Here is a 23,818-nt window from a genome sequence, read left to right as displayed (position 1 = left end):
TATGTCCCCTCCCCTTGCACCTGAGTGGCTCTGTGATGGTCTAGGATAATAGAGTCTGGTAGGTGTAATGTTATGTGACTTCTAAGGCTGCACAATGGGAGATACAGCTCCGCCTGGCTCTCTCTGCCGAGAGTCACTTTTGAACCCAGCCGTCATGCTGTGAGGAAACCCAGGACACACGAAGGTGCATCCATGGGGAGAGACCAAGGACCCCAGAGTTCTTGTAGAATTCCCAGCCAGCAGCCGGCTCTGACTTGGAAACCACGAGGGTGACCCATCTTGGAAGCAGATTCTCAGCTCACAGGGGAGTAGCCACAGCTCATGCCAAGTGGAGTAGAGGGGAGACTTCCCTTCTGAGCTCTGCCCAGGCTGTAGACGCAAAAGCCTCTTGTGACGGTTAATTCTGAGGGTCAGCTTGGCTGGGCTAAGGGACTTGCAGATAGCTGGTAAAACATCATGTCTGGATTAGCACTGAGATTAGCATTGAACTGGCAGACTGAACGAAGGTGATCACTCTCACCAATAAGAGTGGGTATCATCCAATTTGCTGAGGGCCCAAATAGAACAAAAAGGCAGAGAAAAGGTGAATTTATTCTTTCTACTTGAGCTGGGACATCCATCTTCTCCTGCTGTTGGACCTTGTTGTTCCTGGTTCTTGGGCCTTTGGATTCAGGCTGAATTACACCACTGGCTTTCCAAGGCCTCCAGCTTACAGACAATAGACTGGAGGACTTCTCAGTTTCGATCATTGCATGAGCCAATCCCTCAGAATAAATCACTTTCTTTCTCTCTCTCTCTCTCCATATATAAATGAGGGGATTTTAATGTCAACTATGATAACACTGACTCTGTTCTTGGCTTGGTGCTTTGGGTAGCCAAGGATGAGAAGTAGGAAAAACACGCTTTGCAAATTGTGTCTTTCTGTAGAGTGGCGGGGTGGGGGTGGGGTGTTTCCTAAAAGAAAGAGCTTCCTTAACAGATTCTGTATTTAACCAGTTACTGTCTGCAGCATCCTCATGGTTTTGGCTGGAACGGGACTATTGGCGGCTTGGGAAATATCCCGCAAGCAATCAGCTGGCAAAGAATCGATTCCTGTGTCACATCCCTCCCCGCTAGGCTGCACGTCTAGAAGGCTGCTAAGTGGTACAGACTTCTGAATCCTTGCCTTTGGGTCCCTGGAATCACAGAAGCTTGTTAATATTGACTTTCATCTAATTGCTTCACTATTTAGTTGACACGATTGTTCTTTTTTATTTTTATTTTCCTAGTTACCTTATGCCCTAAACGAATGCTAATTAATAGAAAGGTCCAGGCTCTCCCGGGCTCAAAGTACACAACTCCTTTCTCCTTACCCCACTACGAGTGTGCTGTGAGAATTACCCAGCAGTTTCATTGCTTAAACTTCCTGTGCCTCAGTTCCCTTCTCTCTAAAATGGGCATAATTCATTTAACTCCATTACTTCCTTTATAGAGTAATTGTGAGGAATAGAAGATGCCTTCTAGCTGAGTGTACTGCCTGGTACTTTGTGAGGGTTCAATAAAGCATAGCTATAAATAATGATCGCCCCATTTGTAGGCAGATGTGATCAAAGCCTTCCTGATCTATTAGAGGACTCTGAAGTCTTAGAATTGCACTTGCTAGATTTCATCATTCCTGCATTGGGCTGTCTCCTTATAGCTTTCTCACTGGATGGCTGCTAAGCTTCATCTGAGATAGTCCCAAACTCCCAACCCCACAAAACCACGGCAGGTTGCATTTTCCCCACTCTGGTCTCTCCATCTTGGCCTAAGTTTTCCGATGCTTCAGCTGTCTAGTTCCACTTTGTAAAGAAAGTCTGAATCGGGTTTCCTGGTCTTGAGCTAAAGCCTCCTTCTTGGAACTTTATTTATATTTTGTTTTCGCTAAGACCGAAATTGCCCCCTTTGTTGCCAAAATCGCTGATCCATTTCCCCTGAGTAGAGAAACTGGAAGATGTCCACAGTAACTATTAATTATTAAATAATAGTGGTGGCTAAGATCGAGTGCTCTCTGTGACCTGGGCACTGTGCTCAGGAAGTCACGTGTATAATATTCTTTAGTTCGCATAAAATTCCTGAGATGGGTTCCATCCTTATGCCCATTTTACAGTTGAGAGAAGTGAGAACAGGAGAAATTCATGAAGTACAACATCTAGGTGAAGGCTTTCACAAATGCTCAAAAAGTCTCATTCTGATGTTGATATTTAAGGATCTTGGCAAAGATTTTGTTACAAAGGAGCATGGAGGCTCCATCCTAAAACACAATGTTTTGTCAAAGAGAAAGTTACTATTAGCTATTAATGTCATTGTAGGGTTTCTTTGCCTTAGCAGTCTTAATGTTTGGGGACACATTATGAATTACTCATTGTGAAGGGCTGTCCTGTGCTTGTGGGATGTTTAGCAGCCTCTCTGGTCTCTATCCACCAATGCCAGTTCCCCTGCAACCTCCACCAAGATGTGCCAACCAAAAATATCTCCAGATGTTGCCAAATGTCTTCTGGATCCCCAGTCATCCCCACTCCTCAGATTCTAAAGCACAGAATAGTGCCAGGAGTCATCTCTCAAATGGAGTTGAACATGGGGCAGTTTCATTTGGGGTAGGTCTGGAGGTCATGGGAAAAGCCCAAGGCACAAGATTTTGCCCGGCAAGGATAAGATCTCTAGTAGGGTGTGGGGCAGGAAGGTGAAAAGCCACCATCTTTGGTCAGGCTGACTGAGGGGGTGCCTTAGGAACAGCACCCATCAGAGAGTGAGAGATGCAGGATTGGGCAGAACAACAGAGGTCTCTGGTGGTCCCATGGCTGGCTGTGGAGCGAGGGTGTCCCTCAGAATTGCCCCAAATTGACAGACAGAAATGAGGCATTTGTTCTTCTGTTGACCATTTCTTGGATGCTGACTCGCCCCTGGAGGAGATATAAACCAGGGAAAATCCATGGCAGAGACTACGCTATGAGTCCCTAGCAGCCAGATCTCTTGACAGCTTGGGGAATAAATGCCTTGATCCTAAAAAAGAGATCTCATGGCAAACCACAGCAGTCACTGCGGGCACCAAATTGCAATCAAGGCTCTGCGATAAATGCTTTGTGTACAGTTGCCCATCAGAACACAGTGTATCACGTAGGCATCACTCTTTCCATTTTACAGATGAGGAAATCGAGATGGATTAAGATATTAGAGATGCTGATATCTTTGGACCTCAATGACTAACAAGTCAATTTAAACTGGCTTGAGCCAAAGAAATTAATTTGTTATCTCTTGAAACTGAAAAATTTGGTTTTGAGTCCAGTTGGAGCCAGGGCTCAAACCTTAACTTCAGAACTCAGGCTTTCTCTCTCTTGGCTCTGCTGTTCTCTGTGTTGGCTTTGGTCGCACATCCCAAGTTGTTGCTCCCAATTTATCTAGGCTTGGTCATTTCAGTGCGCTTCCCTCCAAACTCAAGCAAAGATCTTAGAATAGATCCCCTTGACTCTGATTGGCTTGACTTTGCTGTGTCAAGTCATTTTGAACCAATCACTGAAGCCAGGAGAATGGTGCAGATTGATTGGTACTGCCCAGGTCACATGATTCACCTCTGGATCCAGAAATGGAGTCATCTTCACCAGAACCATGTAGGTTGAGGGTGGTGGAGATGTAAGACCCCCTTCCCCACAAAAAACTTCACAAAACCTGACATCTTGTTATCTCAAAAAGGAGTACAGGATGCTAGGCAGCAAATACACCAAATGACATCCAGCACAGAGCCTCAGAAACATAGTCATTTCTCTCCAGGTCATAGTCCTATAAAGGTAGAGTCAGTTTCAAGCCAACATCTGGCCTCCACAGCCCTTTCTCTTTCCCCTTTGCCTCTTAGAAAAGACGAAGCCACCAAGATGATTGAGAGTAGGAGTCAGCAAACCACAGCCCATGGGTCAAAGTGGCTGACTGCCTGTTTTCAGAAGCACAGCTAGACCCATTCATGGACCCATTCCGTATCTAAAACTGCTTTTGTGCTACAACCACAGACTTGACCAGTAGTAACAGAGAAGGCATGTCCTGAAAAGTCCAAACAATTAACCGTCTGATCCTTTACTGAAAGTTTACCAGCCCCTTATTCAGAGAACGGTTCTCTACTGATATTTTCCAGTGGGTGCCATGCTGGGTGGAGCCAAGGGGACAGCCAGACGTTGGGCTTGTCTCACTGAACTCCTTCCTCCACTCCCACACGGAATCTTGGGCTGCCAGCCACGTTTCTGGCTTGCTCCTCCGTTGATCTAACACCAGGTTCATTTGTCTCCACTAGAAAAATGCCTCAACTGAAGAGTGAAAACAATTCAGGGAGGAAGACTTGCAGCACAAATTGCATGTGCGAATGCCCCTGAAATTCACCAGTTCGACCCGTCATGATTCTTGAGGGTGTTTTCTCTCTCTTCAGAAGAGCTGAGAGACTGAATGGCAACTAAAAGTCACAGCAAAGCCCAGCTCAGTCCCGCCATTAGACAGAGAGGGGTTTATTCTCCTGTTCCTCTGTCGGATTGTAAATGGATGTGGTTTCATTCCCTTTCTCGTCTAGTATTGGGACGTATCAATCTACAGCAAGGTCTCATTTTTAATGATGTTCTTGTATTTCAAGAGGCCTTTTAAAGGAGGGGAAGTGAGCTCCACTCCAGAAAAAGCTTATGGCTGGAAAGCAAGTATATTTATCTCCAGTGATTCAGTAAGTACTTGCTGAGCGCTGGACCCAAATTCTTGGTGGCTAGGGGAGGGAAAAGGCTCAGATGGGGGGTGTGACTTGCTCAGAGTCCGGACTCCTGCGCACATCCTTCCTTCTTATAGCTGTTGGATACTTTCCATTTTCTTGAGTTGAGGCATAGACTTTGCTCGGGATAAAAATCCCTGCCCAGTGCTCTGCTGAGATGTAACACCCTGCAGAATGAAAACTGTGCCAGGTCTTGCCATCCTCTGAGGGTGGGAAATCTCTCAATAGTCACCCATTTCTCTTGAAAGAAAGTCACTCACTGGACCATGGCTGCTAACCCCCGCACGGTCTACGCTTTCACAAACTCCGGTTTATTCTCTCAATGGACTTTTGCTCTGTAGCCATACCGATGGCTGTACCCACCACCAAAGGGTCCATTTATGCATTCCCCACCCCACCAGCCACTTTTTTTTTAAACCCATCTAATCCTTCCTTGTTCTTTAGGTCTCAGTTTAAATGCCATGTCCTTAAAGTGCCCCTCCCGACCCCAACCACTGACTTCTCAGACTAGGTAAGGTTCCTGGTGAAATTCTCATTTCCTTGCACTTTCTCTTCATCCCACTGATCACACTTGTCATTATTTACTTAATAAGGGTGTCTCACATTCCTCTGTAAACTTCATGAAGGTGGAAACTTACCTAGTAGTTCTGTTCACTGCCGTATAAACAGTATCTAGTGCCTGACACACTGTATATGCTCAGTATTCATATACTAACTAGCTAATATGACCTTCAAGCTCTGGGCCAGAGGTAACATGCAAATGCTTTCATTATAATGGACAGTGGGACTGGTGGGAATTTGTCTTTCCACCCTCCTTTATGATATGCCTTCCTAAAGGCTTCTTTAACCCCACTGGGCTCCTTGAAGCGCCTGGATTTTGCAGCTGGCATCAAATAAAGCAGGTCTATAACACCCTCACTCTGTTCACAAGCTTATTCCAGAACCTTTTCTCCTAGACCATCCTTATATTCCAGACCAGCTTCTGACCACTCAGATTCTCCTTCTGACTAAATTTCTCCAACATATAAACCTGCCTTCAGAGAGTTGTGCTTTTCCCCATCCCCAAACTATGACTGGGGCTCCATCCTTCTTTGCTGAAGATGTGCCTTATCCAACTGCCCAGACCACCCTTTGGTTCCCAGGAGATGCAGCTCCAGGGATCCAGCCTTATATACATCCTCCCCGTTTTTCAAGCCCTCTGCTCTCTGGACCCCCCAGAGTTTTGTGCATGCTTTTCCCACTGCCTGGAGCTCTCTGCTTCCTATCTTGTTCATTTGGATACCTCGAACTCATACTGAAGACACCAACTCAAATAGGAGTGTCTCCCTGACTCTCATGGCCAGGTCAGGGCCCCCTGTCATATCTTCTGTTAACACCATAAACACTGTATTTATAAAAAAAAAAAAAAAGTCTATATATATTTGGAGCAATTAAGAAGTTTGTATTTACATCTATTTACTCCAGACTGTAAACTTTAAAAAGGCTGGAATCAAGTGTGTTTTGTTCATTATTACAATCTCAGTGTCTGGCACGGAGTATGTACTTAAGATATTGGTTGAAGGAAGGAAGGAAGAAATTATTCAAATTGGGTACATCCTTCTGAGCCTCTGCCTCCTTTTCTGCTCTAAGGAAATGGGCTGCAAGGCACAGGGGATCTCTTTTATAAACTTCGCTAAAGGTCTCCTCCAGTAGGGAGGGAAAAGATGCGGCACACACACCCTCAGTCACTGGCTGCAAGAGCCTGAACAGGCTCCTCGCTGGCTCTGCTCCTCGGCCCCTCCCTTTCTAAAATGATTACTAGAATAACAGCCTCAAAGGACAGGCTCATCCCTTCATTCATTCAAGAACATTTCCCAAAGTGAGGTCCTAGGCCCAACCACATGGGAACCACCTGGGCCACTAAATGATGCAGATTTCTAGCTCCTATTTGAAGATTATAGACCTAAAATCCCTTTAGGTGCAACTCATTAACATTCATTCTAACAAGCATTGTTGTGATTCTTATGTGCCTTTAAGTTGAGAAACAATGTGTGCAGTGGGCTGTTGTCATGATTAAATAAGATGCTATACAGAGAGCAGTTCTGAAGCTGCTCAGAGCCTGGCAAGTGGTCAGTGTCACACAACAGTCTATCTTTCTATCTACTTACTCATCCATCCGTCTAACCATCTATCTTCCGCTATTTTTCATACAGTACTTTCATTTCTTCCTCTAATTCCATCTATTCTTTTGCTTTCCCTGTCTCATCCCAAATATCTTATTTTACCCAAAGCTAATAGGAGACCCATCCCTGTATCAGGTGATGGAAGAACTCCAGAAGATGTAGAAGACAAAGACCTGGTCCTCAGGGAGCTCCTGGCAGAGAAAGGAGACTGGGAATTCTGCAACTATATAAAGATATGTGGGCACATCCCGGCCATAGGCAATGACTTGTGCAAACTGCCTCTCTCCTCCTCTCTTCTCCTATCCCATGAAGCCCTGCTCCAAGTGACTCTAGCTCTGGTTCTCAAACCTTCTCCCATGCTTCTTTGTCCCTTGGAGACAGACACAGACACGCAGTCGCCAGATCCCACCTGTGCATTCAGAACTTCTTCCTCCTCAGGGTAATCACAGGGTAAGATTAATTATACTAATCAGCCTCTACAGGCTGACACAATTAACCAGAGCATGAGATAGCTCCAGAAATCTGTATAGGAGCTGCCTACCTGCTGGGTTTAATTTCACCATCCAGCACGGTAATTAGTGGGGGAGAGGAAGAGTTTGCTACTTTTCCACTAAAGAGCACATGGTTCCATCCTCCAGTTGCAGGAAGTTTTCCAGGGAATGTCTGGCCATTCAGCGTCCACCCCAGGGACCTGCTACTGGAGTCTCTTCTTCTGGGGGCTAGGTATCAGCATTGTAGCCAATTTTGGTTTTGATGGTAGTACAAAATGAGGTATTCATGTTTTGATATATTTTAAAATCCTGTTTCTTCCCCTAACTCTTCTAGATGTTTTAAATTTTTTAACGTTTTTCTTTATTTAAAAATAAGAAAAGCTGTAAAAAAAAAAAAAACAAAAACCAAAAAACCTTACATCAAGCATCCCTAGCATGTGTTTCATGGAGTGTAATTCTCCAAGTTGCCTTAGGGTAAAAGCTTACAATCCAAACTTGGGAAGCTCAAATTTCTATATTCCCCTCATGAAGAGTCAGAATGAAGATTAGCATATTAAAGCACTAGCACTCATGTAAAAAGAAAGGATGTTTAACTGCAATTAAGTTAACTCAATATTTTCCAAATTTATTTTACCATATACTTTACTTTCCTTTTCCCCCAAAGATGACCCTAAGATTAGGACTTGGGTATAGTTAGTTTATAGAGCAGAGAGTTTAGAAAACAGAAGTCAAAGGGTGGGGGAAATGAGGCAGAGTAGGGAAGAAAGCCAATCAAGAGTGTATTAATGAACCCATTAGTGCTATAGACAATGGGGGTTAGTCTTGCTAAGGGGTCCTCCTAAAGACTCACGGAGAATGCATCACAGACCTGTTCTGCTGTTGGATAGGAGAGCTTAGACATTTATCTACTGACCCATATCCCTCATTGTTTGGGAGTTTCCCTAAAGGAATTTAACTTTCCTGTACTTCTGAGGTGATCAGTTGATAAGCATTCCCCAAATTTGGGAAGAGCAGAATGGAGACTGACAATGGGGCATGGAGCTGTCCACCATAGCAGTGCTGAAATCAGGGGGGGATGCTAAAAACTTATGGTCATCACAAATACTTACTATACCATACAGTTTAAAATTCCTTAGAATTTTAGGTTATTAACATCCAACACATTTGTATTCTATGTACATAATTCAGGAAACACTGCTCTGTTTTAAATTATCATTGCACATCTATATCTGGTCCTCCAGCCCCCTTGCAGTGACTAATCCTGGTCCACAGACTAACAATTGAGCAGTATCTGTCACTTCCAAACTGAGATAGTAACAGTTTCTGTCCAGTTCTCCATCTTTCTTTTCCCCGGCAGTGGCAACTCTGAATGCACCTAGTGAGATGGCCACAAGAAGGAAGCGGGCTGGATCCCTGAGTGACTTTAGAAAGGACTACCCCAGTGAGCTGACTGACCTGCAGTGGATTTTGAGTGAACAGTAAATTAGCTTTTACGGGTCAATCCATTGGAATTTAGGACTTTGTTTTTATCACAGCAAAGCCTAGCCTACCCTGAATAGTGCAACAATCTTAGAGAATACAGCCACAGAGAAGCAAAAGGTCACTGTAATATCTAGAATATTCCTTACACAAGATATCGGATATGGGTCAGTTAGTGTTATAACAACAACAAAAAAACCAAAGAGAGGATAAAGAAAGACTGGACTGTTGTCTGTATTTCTTAGTGTAACTAACAGAACCATAAAGACAGGTGAAGAAAGGACTAGGAGAGAGGCTTAAGCAATGCATGGAAATGTCCCATTTCTGCAGAATGAGATGGTCAAGAAGGTGTTTAATTTGATGGGAGCAGATATGGATCAAACTCTTTCTGAAAAGTAAAAGGGATCTGAGTTCTGTGCTTCTATGCCCTGCGCTTGGCTCTTTAAATGGGCTCAATACAAAACATACACTTGCTGGCCTATAGGCATGAATGACTGAATCCATGTCTGCTACTCTTGTGTATTCCAATTTGCTTTCCCTGTATTTTCCTATTTAAGGTAGCTCTAAAATCTTGACTCTGTAACCTATATGCAAGTATTTTTCTGCTTCTCTCCTTGGGAGAATCCACTTACACATATATTCTACTGTTTGAATACATCTCACAGCCCACTGATGCTCTGTTAATATTTCAAAATTATCTTTTCTCTCTGTTTAATTCTGGATAGTTTCTACTGCTATGTCTTTTCTTCTGCCATATAAAATCTCTATTAATCTCATCTAGTATTTTTAATCTCACACATTGTAGTTTTCATCTCAACAATGTCAATGTGAGTTTAAAAAAAAACTTCCATATATCTACTTAAATTTTGAACACTCTGAATACAATTATTGTAACTATTTTTATGTCCTTATATGCTCATTCTAGTATCTGTGTCAGTTCTGCGTCCATTTTGATTAATTATTTTCTTCATTAAGGGTCATATTTTCCTGCCTGTTAATTTTGGATTGGATGCCAGACATTGTGAATTATGCCTTGTTGGATGCGCAGTATCTTTGTATTCCTATAAATATTCTTAAGCTTTGTGTTGGGACACAAATTCCTTGGAAAAGTTTCACTCTTTCCAATCTTGCTTTTAATATTTGTTGGGCAGGACCAGAGAAGTGCTCCATCTTGATACAATTATTCCCCATTATGAGGCAAGATCTATCTCTGTTCTCACTCCAGTGCCTCATAAATCAGAGGTTTTCTAGTTTGGCCGGGGGAAGAATCACTATTCCCAGTCCCATATGAGCGCTAAGCACTGCTACCTGGAATCTTACTGGGTGATTCTTTCCCTCACATCAGGTGGTTTCCTCACATGCATGTGCTAATCTGTATTTAGCCAAATATTCAAGAGGTAGTCTCTTCAGATATTGCTATGTGAGGAAAAAGAAAACCCTTTACTGGCTTAAATCAGTGTTTTTCTTGGTTTCTGTTACTTGCAGCTGAGTATTATCTTGATTTATAGCCCTCTGTTCCTTTCCTCCATAGGTAACAGTTCTTGTCTATGCAATTACCCAAACAGAGAAAACAGAAACAATTCAATTCTGCTTAGAGGATCTCCTCCACCCCAATTCCCAATGGGTTTGCCAGAACTGATGTGGAAATTACTACATTTTCTGCATGTTATTTGTGTGCCAAACACTGGCCTTAGTTCTTCACATAAATTATCTCATTTGATCTTCAAAACCACACTAAGATTTAGGGATTTGTATATTTACTTAACAAGTATTTCTGAGTTGTTAGAACTATTCTAGGTACTGTGGACATTGACTTATACACAGGACATTCCATCCATGGAGTTACATTCTGGTAAGGGAGACAGACAACACTGAATAAATAAATCAAATGGAAGTGCAAGACTATGAGGAGATCTCCAAACATCATTAAAACATGTGATAAATATAGAACATGTGTTAACTTTTAGATCAGGTCATTGTGGAAGGCGTCTCTGAGGTGCCACTTAAGGGGAAATCTGAATGACAAGAGTGAGACTATTGTGTGAAAATCAGGGCATGCCCAGGCAGAGAGCACAGCTAGCTGAGAACAAGCATGGTGAATTCAAAGAAGAGCAAAAAAAAAAAAAAAAAAAAAAAAGAAGAAGAAGAAGAAGAGGAAGGACAAGGGGGGGGGGAGAGAGAAGAAGAAGAGGAAGGAGAAGGAGAAGAAGAAAAGAATAGAAAGCCAATATGGCTGGAGAGTGGAGAATAAGAAGAGACAGGACATGACAGTCATGAAGAACTCAGTAAAGCAAGGTCAGGAGTTTTTATGCCATTCCAAGGGCCATGGTAGATCACTGGGGGATTTTAAGCAAGGTAGCGCTATGATGTGATTTGTATTTTACAAAATCAATCTGGCTGCTCTTGAATGAATAGATTATGAGAGGCTAGAGTGGAAGTAGGAAAATGAATTAGGAAGCTTTGCAGCTGTCAGCTTGGATATGGTGAGAGTAAAGACCGGAGGGATGAACATGAAATTGGAATATGTTTTTAAGGTGGAGTTTTCAGAGCTTACTCATGGACTGGCTATGAGCTATGAGAGGAGGATCAGGAATTGCTCTTAAGATTCTGGCTAAGGAATTATCACCCCCATTTTATATATAAGGAGATAGATAGATAGACAGACAGCAGATAGATAGTATGTAGGTAGATAGCAGATAGATAGTAGGTAGGTAGATAGATAGCAGATAGATGGATAGATAGATAGTAGACAGATAGATAGTAGATAGATAGAAAGACAGATAGCTATAAATAATTCTAAGGCAGACAGAGCAATTCAAGTAAAATCATAGAGGTTTGAAATAACATACAAGTTCAGGGAACTATGATATGCTCAGACCATAAAGTAAAAAAAGAAAGGCTGGAGAGAGAGAGAGATTTTATATATAAAGATTATGTAACTTGCCAAAGGTCACACAGCTAGCCCATCACATTCATTTCTAATGTCTTTATTTATTCATTTAACAAATATGTGTGAGGTACAGAAGAAATGAGTAGCCAAGACAGTCATGGTTCCTCATGGAATTCACAGCCACAGAGGAGAAAACAGCATATAAATAATGACACACACACACCCATCCAGAGGCACAGAGAATATTTTGCCTCATTACTAAAGTGCTCAAAAGAATCGGAAATGCAAACTCAGTCTTTATAAGCCAAAGCTCATGCGATAACTCATGTTATAATTGATTGAATTTCCCAGGGTTTGAGGGGAGAAACCCAAGCGTTTGGATGGTATAGACCCTTCCTGCTGCCTTGTCTTTTGCTTGGGTTTGTGCCACAAGCACCTGTGGATTTTTTTTCTTTCACTTTCTCTCCTCACATGCTCCACTAGTGATTATCACAGGAGTGCCAACACACATCTACTGAGTACCTACTATGTGTCGGGCTTTGGGCTGGTTACTAAGGAATCAAAAATGAGAAAGAGATCTTCCTGTCCTCAAGGAGCCCACAGTCTAATTGGAAAACAGAATCAGAAACAGTTATTTAATCCAGCATAATTAGTGTCACGATAGAGATCAGCAGGGGACAGCACCAGGGCCCAGGGGAGGACATATGACACTGGGGAAGTTATTACAAAAGCTCTCTTAGAGGAAGGAGAAGGAGGAGAAGGATTTTCCATACAAAAAGAAGGGGTAAAAAAGGATTCTAAAGCAGACAGTGCAGTCCAAGTGAAGTCATAGAAGTCTGAAATTAGACACAAGTGCAGGGGACTAGGATGTGCTGGGACCATAAAGTGAAAGAGAGGAGGGAGAGAGATGACGGTCCCAGCCTGTCTCCCCATGAATTCATTACAAAGCCTTTTCGCCACACTCTTTCCTTCCTCTCTTTCTTCCATCCTCCTTTCCTTCTCCCCCCTTCCCCCCCAAAAAAGGCAGGGAAGGACTTCCCAGTACAAACTGGAATCTGCATATAAAAGACTAGACTTTGTCAGTTTTCTCCCCATCTTCCTTTCTGGGGACCTGCTGTATTCTGATCATGGATCCTCTTTTGTTGGGGGGACATCTCGACGTTTTCATCTGAAATTCTGTCTGTCTCTCTTTCATCCAACCATTTCTTTAACTAAAAAGGGAACCTGCCAGGGGGAACATGTCAGGATCTTGACAGAATCTATTGTCTGTGTATCTTTTTAAACACAGAAAGGGATCTGGAGTCACTTAGGGCATTCCTCTGTTCCTTCTGTTTCTGTTCCAGGGACTGTCGCCAAAGTTCTCTCAGCGCTGAGAGTTTGGGGGCTTCTTCGTGGAGTTCGAGAGTACTGTTTAGGGAACTCTCCTGGGTTATTACCTTGAAAGTTTTACCTTGTAAGGAAAAATATATTTAATTCTTCTCCTGCTCTTTTTATCCTGTTAGCTTTCCATGACACACGTGTACACACAAGCACACATGTACAACATGCACGCACACATATATGTGCATGCTTGCACACAGACACAGACATACAAACTCTAGCAGGAATTTGTGAGAAGAGGGCTTCTGGTCCTACCAGGGTTTGTGCTGCAACTTGTATGAGAATTCTGTCTGTTCCTGATCCCACGGCAGAGCACTTCAGGGAAAACTCCCTACAGTTATTTGATGTTCAGTTTATTTTAATGTCTTTTATCTCATTTTTTTTGAAGAAACAGCTCAGGGAATTAAAAATATATATACATCAGTCTTTTCATTCCACTAGCAACTCAAGATGACCTGTAAGAATTCATAAAATTTCACTAATAGAAAACTTTTTTAAAATCCAGGGAAATAGATAGAAAGTAGAAAGGTAAGACAACAGGAAAATATAATATGTTAATATACAATCCAAAATTACATATCAGCATGAAAACTGGGTTTTTTATTTAGTTTGCACTGTCTGTAGATCTAAGAGAAAAGCACATTTTCAAATCAATGTTGTTTTCCCAAAACAGAAGATTACACCCTAGAAAGAACCAATGCTTCCCTCTTGCTTTGTTCTAATGGAATTATCCAGCAGTGCTGGATTCTGATCCAGACTCAGACTCCATAGTTTAATCCCCAGAAATCCAGGCCCTCCTGCTGCACCCATTCCTAGGGCTGAAAAGTGCAGGCATTGACTGAGATCATCCATCCAAGGTCCACTTCTGTTCTAACAGTCTAGGATTTTATGAATAACCTACTTCTAGTTTAGTGATTCTGCCAAACATATTACAAAAACCATTACCTGTCTTCTGAAAAACAACCTTCAAGGTCCTCTTAGTCTCCATTTCCCTACTGGGCTATTTCTCAATGCCCCCGAATCAGAACCACTGGGGTGCTGGGGGAGGGGAGGGTGTTAAAAATGCACTCACGGGCTGGACTTAGATCTAATGAATCCTAATGCCTGGGGTGGCGCCTGGGGATCTGCTGCCTAGGTGATTCTGATGCACCATTGGGGCATCTGATGTTTCCCAGGCTACCCGCTGTATTAGTTTCCAATTTGCTGCTATAACAAATTACCATAAATTTAGTGGCTTAAAACAACACAAATTTGTTACTTTATAGTTCTGGAGGTTTAGAAGTCTTAAATTAGTTTCACTGGGCTAAAATCAAGGTGTCGGCAGGGCCTCCTTCTGGAAGAATTCAGTTCCTTGCTTTTTCTAGCATCTAGCAGATGTTCAAATTCCTTGGCTTGTGTCCCTGCCTCACTCCTACTGTTTCCTCTGTCACATCTCCTCGGACTTGAATTCTGATCTCCCTTCCTCCCTCTTTAAAGGACTCTTGTGATTACATTGGACCCAATCGGATAATCCAGGATAATCTTCCTATCTCAAGATCCTTCACTGAATATGTCTTTAAAGTCCCTTTTGGCATATAAGTAACATACTCACAAGTTCTGGGCATTAGGACAGGGACAACTTTGGGGGCCATGACTCATCTAATCACAGGTCCTCTTGTTTTTGCTGGGGTTCACAGAAGGGTCTCCAAATTAGTTGCTGTAATTTTTCTCTTGTAAAAGCCAATGAACTGACTCTAGGAGACGCCATTGAAATGCTTGCTAATAATGATTCATATCCCACTAGGTAATCAGAAATTGCCCCTCCACTTCATGACTGTAAACATATTCTTTTCAGAGGACAGTGTCCTGACTATTAAACAAGATGGTTTAGGGGCCAGACTAACATCAATTAGCATCTTGCCGCAGTCACTTACTAGCTACATGTTACTTAACCTTCTTGTCCATCAGTTTCCTCATCTGCAAAATGGGTTTCACAGCTATTAACAGGCAGTGAGCACTGGAGCCCTGCACCCAGTGATTCTGACACCTGGACCTGTGCTTTGCTTGGTGTGTGTGAGACAGAGGTAGGACCATAGGAAACTTGTGGCAAGACAGGAAACTCTTTTTCAATAATACACTTTAATTTTTGCTTTGGACCTCAATTCCACCAAGCAGAGAAAACTAAATCTTGGACCACCTGGGGTTCTTCTCTCCTTTCTCAACAGGTTGTGACTTAATTTTGGTGACATCGCACTAAGGGAGGAAGTATTCTATTTTTCTATCATTATCAGTCTGTGCTAGCACCCCCTGAGCATTGCTCTGCCCCTTCTGGTCAAAGTCATGGCCACTCTAGGCTTCAGTCACTCTCAGCCTCTCTTGAGCATGGGAAACATTTGGTTGCTCTCTCTCGGGGCATGGGGAGTGGGGAGATGTCCCTTGTTCATCACTCAGAACCTTGGGAATCTCAGTGCATCCATTTGGGGACAATTGGCCACTTCTATTTATCCTCTGCTACTCCCAGATAACAAGGGAGGGGACATTCTAGGGTCTTGCCATCTTTGAGTTATGCTCTTTCTGCCACAATATGCTGGACATCTTCTGGGGCAAACCAAGTCCGACTTTTCTCACAGTTGTTTTCTTTCATAGGTAGGCAGAGATAAGAGGCTGAGAATGGGCCAAGGCTGCCATCACAACCAGAGCCCCTGACGCCACCATGATTCCTTAGTTACATGCGCATACATCCCTTGCACACCCCTCCCTGGCAGCCGAAACTCAGAAGGCGGTGGAAGGGTTGTAGATGGTATAAAACTCTTATGTTTAATTGCCTAGGGAGGGTCAGAAATGACTCTGTGTTCAGCTTTGTTGAGCTAATTAGTTGGAAAAGAATGTGCTTCAGCACATAAACAAGAGTCTTTTTCTATAAGTAATTAGAAACGACCCTACGCTTCTTCATTTAAACACACACACCACCACAAAGTTGGAAAGGCACCAAAGTTGGGGCTGGCAACTACTTGTGCGAATCCTCAAACCTCTGCATTCAAAGACCGATCTTCCTTTGCAAAAAGCTTCTCCTCTTTGCTAATCCTTGCGTGCTGACTTTCAAAGGTTTAGCAGTAACGGAGCCCAGACTATGCTGTGGGTGCGCACCCTCCATCCTCTCACTGCAGCTGCCTCACATCTCACATGCTGTCTCATAATTAGCAGCTTATGTGTCCCTGCCCTCTGCCAGGATGGTTCAGGGGCCAGACTGACATCACTTACCATCCAAACATGGAGACCAGGTGTGTGTCCACCACTGTGGGCTCCCATGCCTGGCAAACAGAAGGTGCTTAGTAAATCATTGCTGAGTAACTGACGAAATGAATGAACGCCCTCCTTAAGAAGAAATATAGAAAGTGCCAGCAGCCATTGCCGGGGTGAAGAGGGTCTGCCAATCTGCAAAGCAAATAACACTGAGAATGGAAACCATCTTCCCCTAGTTTTCCCATAAAACTGAACCTTGAAATTTGAAGTCGAATGGAATCCATAAATCCTCAAAATTTGAAGTAGAAAGGATCTCTAATTCTACACACTTAAAGAGTAATCAGGGCCAATATTTATTAAACACACACCACCTGCCAAGCAGTGGGCTGACACCCTCTGCGTGTATCCCTCCCTCTCTATGTTACTGGAGTTGCATGTGTCCCATTGGCCCCTCCAGGCTCGCCCTTCACCCCTTCTTCATCCTGCTCTGGGTGCTGGGATGCTAACGTGTATAGACTTCAAAGGTCCTCTATTCCTCTAGCTCTACATGGATTCAACAAATGGGAGGCACCAGCAAATGTCAGAGGGAAGGTATAGAATATGGTCAAGGTATTTAGTTCCCTGGCTCCCACCCCCCACCAGGTCACCATGAGTGAGCTGGCTGCATCACCCAGCTATAGACAACAGTTTCTGTCCACAAGCCCTCTCCATACGGCTACCTTCTCTGGGTCCCAGTAACCGCCTCCTCCTCATGCCCTTTCTGGCTTCGGGGTGATATCAGTTGCCTTCTGTTACTACCTCAGAGGCACTGACTATGCCTGTGGGTTTCCTGAAACCCGCCCCATACTTTACTCACAGCAGCAGTCCCATGGTGCAGGTTCTTAATAGCTCCTTTTTAAAGACAGGGCCTTATATCTCAAAAGGATTAAGAGATGTGTCCAAGGTCAGAGTCAGTAGGAACAGATAATCACACCTAGACCTGCCCAACTCTCATGCCAGTGCCCCTTACCCCCATCTCCAAAGGGAAGGGAGATGGAACTCACAGAAAAACTGCCTAGAAGAAGGCTTCGTGGGAGCCAAGGGCAGAACTCTCATTTCAGAACTCCACTTCCACAGATGGGCACTTAGGGTTTGGCTCTGCAAGTTGCTGGCGGTTCACTGAGAGCTCAAACTCCATCACAGACACGTGTGGGTGAGCAGGCGGCAGGGTCTCTGGTTCCTGCAAGTGCCCAACACGGGTGCGCAGATGCGCTGGGATGTGAACAAGGGAGCCTCCAGTGGGTTTCACCCTCGCATACAGCCCATAAATATGTATGCTGGGTGCCATGAATCATTTAGGGCTGGGTTGGTTGCATTTTTTTTTTTCATTCTTTAAAAGGGATGGTTGGACTGATTCAGAGATGTTGGCAAGCATCTCCCTGAGGCCAGAGTGGAACCAAAGGCTTTAGAGAAATTGGAAGGAAACCCGATGCTTGCTGCTTAACTTTATTCTTTAAAGTTAAAACTTTTTCTAAGTTTGAAAAGATACTGGGGAGGAGAGAAGAGTGGTCACAACTGAGCTTGATTTCAGAGTGAGAAAGGTTCTGGAAACTGCACTGCTTTTAGGATTTGTTTTTACCACTTGTTACAGCTGTGACTTGGAGTAAGTCACCTCACCTCTTGGAGGCTCAGTTTTCACGCCAGCAAAATGGGGGTGAGAGCTGAACGAGATGTAAGTATGTAAAGCGTCAGAACAAGACATAGACAATACAGCAGATAAAACGGCTGGTCACCCTCCTTCTGCCCCACCCCCACCCCATACAGCTCCAGCCCACAGCCAGGCGTGAGCGCCCAGCACACTTACAGCCAGACCTTGGACACGAGCCGTTGTTAACTGGTTAAGTGTCACCTCTTTGGCTGTATAGAGAACTTCTGAGTGGCAGGTGTTTCTACGCTGCAGGGATAACACTTACCCCCTTTTCCCTGTACCATTACATCCTCTTCATCCCCGTGCTGAGTATCTGCCCAGACCTCTTTGTCTCCCCTCTCACTCCATCCAGAGGGTCATCCTAGAAGGTGCCTTGTTAGAAGAGTGTTATCCCACTCCTGGGCAGAGCTGACTCCAGATGGTCCCTGGACGCCCGTCCACTACAATCAGATTCCTTCCCCGAGAACCGGGGATCTGGACCTGGGAAAGAGATCCTCTCTGTCTTCAGGACTGTAAAGATGTAAAGCTAGAAAGGTGCTGGTCAGAAGTGGAGAAAGCCAGTCTGGGGTGAGAGAAGGAAAATGGAATCGCCACTCAGCGAGGAGGTGGACTGAGACGAGGTTATCTTGAGAACACTCCCTGGCTCCCAGTAGACCTGAGGCCCAGTCAGATTGCTCTCTTGGCCTCTGTGGGTCACCTCAATATTCTACTTTTCTGAGACTCTTTGGATTTCTATCCCTTGCAACCAAGAGTCAACACTCAGGTAAGAGATTAACATCTATCAACTTGGTTTTTAAAAATTTTTATTTCAAAATAAAGTTTAGACTTCCTGCCAACTCATTTTCACTCCACATCAAGTCTGCTTTGACTTTGCCCATTGCTTGTATGTGTATTTGAGCCTGGACAGTCTGGGCTGGGACAATGGCGATGTTCCTGCGAGTGGGGTGGTGAGAACAGGCTGGGATGGGGGAGGGGAATCCCTTTTAAAGCAATTGACCAAACTCAGCGAGGCCAGACAGACCTTCTGACAAGGCCAGCACCTGAACTTGGCTTGCATCCAAAGTAACAAACCGTGGTGTCCATCCCAAATATCCCCTTTGATGTTTTGGAAAAATGATGGGTCACCAGGGAGGCGTGTTAGCCTGCAAACTTGACTCCAGCAGCCATCTGTCTCCCTCTCTTCCCATCTAAGGCCCCTCATGGCTTCATCACCCTCTCCCTTCTTCCTTCTGCATTAAATGTGCTCGGCCTAAGGATACCAAACTCCCTCAAACTGCAGAAAAAGGAGTTATTTCTAATTTTATGTCAAAGACTGTGAAATGTGTATTTGAGGACAATTTAAAAAAATCTAATTATGGACTGTTATTGACCTACTGTCAGACCTCAGGTCTCAGAATCAGTAGAAATGCTTCATTCTTCTCTATCATCTGGGAAGCTTTCATATTAAGACATCTTTTTTTATTTTTTCCCTCATGCCCGGTGGCTGATTCTTTCCATAAGTAACCCCTTACATGTGATTAGAGTTTTACAGGTGACAAGGCATCTTCACCTCCAAAATGTTCGGGCAGTACGCATACACCCAGGCGCGCACATAGCAGGCATGAAAAATATTTGTAGAATTAATGAATGCCATTTGTTAGCTACAGAAATGTTAAGAGGTAGAAAAGGCATTTTTAAATTATTATTCTCATTTTTTAGATTTAAAAAAAAAAAAAGAGGTTCAGAGAGGCTGAGTGTTTGCCCAAGAACACACAACGGGATCTCATATCCAGCTCTTTATATATTCAGTAAGTATCTGTTAGTCACTATCACTGTTGCTTTTCTCGGCAGTAGGGTAGTAAGGTCGGGACATGACCTCAGAGAGCTTACAGTGCAGAAGGGGAGCCCAGCAAAATAAACCAGCTATTATGTTGTAATAATCAACTGACACACTTACCATTATTTATCAATAGCTATATGCCTAAGAGTCTGTCAAACTTTATATATAGTCTCATTTAATCCCCCCATGAATGTTACGAGATAGGTTCTATTATTTCCACTTTACAAATGGGGAAACTGAAGCACAGAGCAGTTAGGTGACTTTCCCAAGGTCACAGTGCAGATAAGCAGTACAGGTGGGGCTGGAAGCCGTGCACAGATTCATACACCAAATGCTCAGGGATTTGGCCTAGCCAAGTGAAATTAACACCACTCCACCACTCTTCACGGACAAAACGGCGATTTCATACGGTTCGAGCGAACAGAAGATAGATGGAAATGTGGCAGACACCCAAGACGGCAGGTCAAAGCGGGCCCCCTGGGGGGTGCTGAGATTCACTGAGTTTGCAAAGATGATGAGGCACAGAAACTTGGGGGCAGAGTGACCTAGGCAGAAGCCATAGCAGGAGCCAAGTTACTGGGGCATCAGAGCACATCACACAATCCTACTGACCAGGGCTTTGAGTGCTTGTGAAGAATGGTAGGAAACTAGGCTGGGAAGACAGGGAGAGACCAGAGCCCGAAGGTCCTGGGGGTAGACTGAGTTTGAGCCTTTTGTCTGGGAATTACAGGATCTCTGACTCCTTGCCCAATTAGCTTTTCTGGTGCAATACATGTACTGACTTACTCAAGATCTTTGGGGCCTTCTGTATGTTCTTTCCTTCTGTAGAGCACTAAGAACAACACTTGGCACACAGAAGGTGTCTGCTGATCAGCCAACTGACTGCCCAGCACCTGACTGTGGTGATGGTAACATCAGGTTGCCAGAGAAGTTATTGCAGGGTTAACTGTTACTTCAAACAGGTTGTAAGATATTCTCTGGTTTTCACAGGTCTAGGGGAGCGGGGGTGTTGGTTTTTATTTTTTCTTTCATTATTAAGCCCCTTTCAAGTCTGAGCAGTGAGAGACACCCTAAAACCAAAGGCTATTTTGCTGCAAGCACCGTCTTCAAATTGAGGTTCAACTAATTTGCGTTAATAAGCACTTACTATGTGCCGGATGCTTTCACTTAACTAAGTTCATCGAATCTTTAAAATAACCCTGAAAAGGCGATTTCATTGTCTCCACTTTATGAGACATGTCCACTAGATTTGCTCATTCATGGTGGAGTCAGGATTTGAACTTGGTTCTCTCTGTTCTTTGCCAGGGCACTTTCCTTCTACAAAGGCACTACTGAGAAGCTGTTGGTGAGGATGATGATGGTAACAGGAGTCATAGAAGTAATCACTGTGAACATCTGCAAAAGTAATGATTGCCTTGCTATGTGCCAGGTACTGACCTCAGCACTTAAAAGAATAACTTCATTTATTTTTTCAGAAACCTTCTAAAACAAAGCTCTTTATTATCTCCAATTTTCTGAGGAGGAAACTGAGATTAACAAGGGTGAAACAACTTGCTGGGATCAAACAGTGTATTCTTGGCAGGGTTGGGATTTTAAAGCAGAGCTAGTGGCCTCTGAAATTGAGGTACTTGCCTGTTTCAGATTCCAGATTCCACGCGTGGCCCTAACCATCTCACCTCTTCTCCACTAAGGAGGAAGAACAAAGAAAATGTTCTCCCAGCGTGAGGTTCTCAGCATCCTGTGTCACCATGACAACGAGTCCCAGTCAATTTCTTCACACGGAGGGGAAAAGCAAAAGTCAAACAGAGCTTCCATGGGAACATTCTGTGGGCCAACACCACGGCCAGTGTGCTCGGGCCTCTGTGTCCTCACTCAAATAGAGTGAATCACTCCTGGATCTGGAGCTGGGAGGCTGGCCAGCTTCCTAAATAGGTAAGGTTAATGGTGCTCTTGGAGAGCCTTTGGGTCACTTTGAAAATTAATCCTTTTTCTTTCAGAATCTGAGCTCATAAAAGAGCAGATTAGAAATCAAAGAGGAGGAACAATGAGGGTTCCTGGCAAGGGGTTTCAGACCATCACAGCTATCTTCTTAGGCTGACATCACCTCCTATTACCTGTCTTGCCCATCCTCTGCCAAGGTCTGGTCTGTCTGAAGACTAAGTCCCAAAAGAATGCAGGCTCCAGAAAGTTAGGGGCCAAGTTAAGCAATACCCCCACTGTATACACAGTGCCAAACAATGCCTGACTCATACTGGACACTTACTCATTATTAATCAATTAGTTGATTGATTGCAGATAACACAAGAGATGATTGGTCGGGGCAAAGTGCCTGTCTTTTCTATATTTGGTAATTCAAAGCAGAATGTTTTGACCTCTCTAGGAGGTGACATTTAAGCTGAGATTTGGATGACAGGAAGCAGCAAGTTAGTGACTAGGAAGAAAGAGAATTTCAGCAGAAAGAAATAACAGATTTTGGGGGTGGGAAAGAGGATCTGAGAGGCAGGCAGAGGCCTCTGTGGCTAGAGAGAAATGGAAAATGGATATAGTGAGAGGAGATATGGTTGGAGAGATGGAAAGGGTCAGCTCCCATAGTGAGGGTATGGAACTGAAATTTAATTCTAAGTGTTATGTGAAGCCATTGAAGGATTTTAAGCAAAAAGAAAAAGGGAAAAAAAAAGAGATGTCATTCACTTGGTGTCCCCAGTGCTTGGCATATAACAGGCGCTCAGAACCTGGAAGAATGAGCTGAGATAATGCATATAAAGTGCTTTCTAAACAAAGGAGTGTTTCAGAATTGACAGTCATCATCATTTAGAGGAGAATAAGGAACTGCCCCCAATACCATCCTCTTAGATCACAAAGCTGTTACAGACTTCTGGGTAATGAGGGTAGAAATCTAGAGGCATCTGATTTTTGCAGCATTTCTTTTCTGTTGAAACCATTTCAAACCACATCCAGATGCACAGTTGCAATAGCACTGACCAGACTCCAGAAGACATTTCTATGAAGAATTCACTCCTGGCCACTTGAGGCAGAACAGCAAGGTCAGGAAGGGGAAAAAGGTAATTGATGTTCCCTGCCCCCTGATATCTGAGACACATAGGATTCTGCTATGTAGGAGATAAAATCCGATGAGGTCATGATTCCTTCATTGGCTCATCCCTCCAGTACTGTGCCGTTCTTATTATTCACTTGGAGGCTGTGATAGCCAGAATTGTGACACGGTGAAGGGTGCAAAGAGAAAGAGTGAACCGTGGTTGCTTACTGTCACCTGGGATGCAAGATGTGACAATCAAAGGGGGAGGAGTCAGGGAGAGAGAAGGAGCAGTAGGAACGGTGTACTCTGTGCGGTGCTTCACGTACTGCCTCTGACGAGGGAAGGACTGCACACCCTGTGAAATGACCCCTGAATAAACTGCTGCAGCATCAGTGGAGCAAAGATCTCTCTTCTGTCCATGCTCAATATATAGCCACCAGGCCTCAGAAATATGGCTGGCAGTGGGATGCATTCATCAGCCATCCATCAACAGGTCTGAGGGAGGGAGGTCTAACTGCACCCAGGTAGACAATTACGGAGACCCAGGAAGATCCACCCAGCCTATCAGCAAATACCAAGCCAGCCTGAGCCTCTCTTCATTTCTGAGAAAAGGGAAGAAGAATTTTAGAAAAGCCAACAACCTGGCATCTATGAAACAACTTCCTATGATAAAAAACATGGAACACTGCACTCAAAATAACAGAAAGTGCACACATTTTTAAAAAGAATTCCTGAGAAAAAGAAGAAAAATTTTAAAAGTCTCTAGTGCAGTTTCAATAAAATTCAAGGCCACATGAACTTGTAGGGAAATGGTTAAATAAATGGAGGTGCAGCCATGTGGTGGAATATTACACAGCCATTAAAAACTATGTTTCCAGAGTCTAAATAATAATACAGA

The sequence above is a fragment of the Camelus ferus genome, chromosome 18 (genome assembly GCF_009834535.1).
Source record: "Camelus ferus isolate YT-003-E chromosome 18, BCGSAC_Cfer_1.0, whole genome shotgun sequence".
In the NCBI taxonomy this organism is placed as follows: Eukaryota; Metazoa; Chordata; class Mammalia; order Artiodactyla; family Camelidae; genus Camelus; species Camelus ferus.
Note: the sequence above shows the minus strand (reverse complement) of the source record.